This window comes from Stenella coeruleoalba (genome assembly GCF_951394435.1).
Source record: "Stenella coeruleoalba genome assembly, chromosome: 2".
Taxonomy (NCBI): Eukaryota; Metazoa; Chordata; class Mammalia; order Artiodactyla; family Delphinidae; genus Stenella; species Stenella coeruleoalba.
The window spans coordinates 80,197,210-80,198,813 of NC_137147.1; the positions used below are offsets into that span (position 1 = coordinate 80,197,210).

At 35.8% G+C, this 1,604-nt stretch overlaps 1 protein-coding gene across 2 annotated transcripts in view; it reads right to left on the bottom strand.

Annotated features, from left to right (window-relative positions):
- Nucleotides 1–767: 767 nt before the first annotated feature.
- MEIS2 (Meis homeobox 2) overlaps nt 768–1,604 on the bottom strand; it is a 200,799-nt gene continuing 199,962 nt past the window's right edge. For both annotated transcript variants that reach the window (XM_079913991.1, XM_079913992.1), the window contains exon 12: nt 768–1,604. This exon is cut by the window's right edge and continues 593 nt beyond it. The gene's annotated coding sequence lies outside the window, so the exon portion shown is untranslated.

Genomic DNA, 1,604 nt, shown 5'->3' on the forward strand with positions numbered 1-1,604 from the left:
GTGCAGTATCATCAAGCTAATGACGGAGAGGAAAGTTGAGGAAAGTTGCGTGGAACTTTGAACATGGCATCACATTGCCTGTTTTGTTGTTGTTTTAGAAAACAAGTTTAAGTTTAGTGAGCAAATCATCACACTAGCGTGCCTGCACATGGAGCTGTCTGAAATAAAAAGACATCATACTATATTAAATATTAATGATTAAGTAATCTCTTCAACTCAGGATTTCAGACTCCATAGAAGTTGTTTACTCACCTATGAACATCTATATGTAAATTTTAATTTACATATTCAACAGTATTTTAGTAACTAAGAGAGAAAAAAACACAGGTAGATGAATTATCTTTGAGCACAGACGTTAGTTATTTCTGATGATGTAAAATTAACCCTGAAAAAGCTCTTTATTCTGACAGAGAATGAACATGAAAAGCTTCATCTGAAAGTATTTTTTTTTTAACATAATGCATCTAAAGAGGAGGTTGGACGTGTTGGTGATCTTTCAACCTGGCTCATAACACACACACACACACACACACACACACACACACAGTTTCGTACCTTTAGAAGTTTTCTGCTGGTAGAATTTATAGGCCAAATATATACTGAAAGCCTACAGAGGTGGTTACCTTAAAAAACTGTTGGTAAGTTAAGTTTCAAATATACTCGATTTCTGGGGGCAAAGCCATCACCTACTTTCAATCCCAAATATATAGTAGGTACTGTGCAACCTTGCCTTAAAACTATTAAAAACACAAAAGCCTAACAAAAAATCAAAAATGAAATATTTATTACCGCATTTTGTGACTTAACACCTTTTTTTTTTAACATAACGTCACAGTCCTCATACAAGTATTTTAATGTAAATTTGACAAAGCTTAAAGGTAACAGCATTTTCTTCTAGTGAGGAACACGTGCTGAGAAAAGAAGAATTCATGGACATACAATACCAATTCCACAGCAGATCTGATACTAGCAAAAACATTCTTTTTTTTTTTTCAATTGAGGTAAACACATAGAATATCTAACATGAAACAATTAATAGACCGAACTCTGTACGAAGTTTGTTACAGTATTCTCTTGCTCCTTTTTATCCTCCAAGCTTCGAGTCTCGGATAAAGTCCTAGTTGTGGTGCTATGACCATTAATAACTTTTTTTGTGTGTTGAGGAAAGCTGCCCAACTTAAGACTGTTTTGTCCACAGCCAAGGCTTAGAACTCCTGGAAGAAGCCCCTGCTCTGTCTTTAAATCTTCACTGGCAAGCTCTTTGAAGAAGAGTCCCCCAAAATAATAATAAGAATTGGCTTATGAAGCACAAACTATAAAGATCTGTTTGAAACTAAAGGACACATTTATGGAGGAACAAAGGCCGGGCATGAAAACACATTCTTGAAGCCGGAGTCCGAGGGATGAGGTTCAGCCAGACGTTCACCATGGTCTCCAGCATGGTTCTTTTTTCATTGGCCCAACAGGTTTAAAATATACCACAGTCTCTCCTGGATAGTGAATTCACTGATGAACCAAAACAGTCATTCTTTTGGGAACAACACACATAGTGTGGAAAACAAGGATATATTTTTTTTTTCTCTTCTAAAACTATTTGAGGCAAC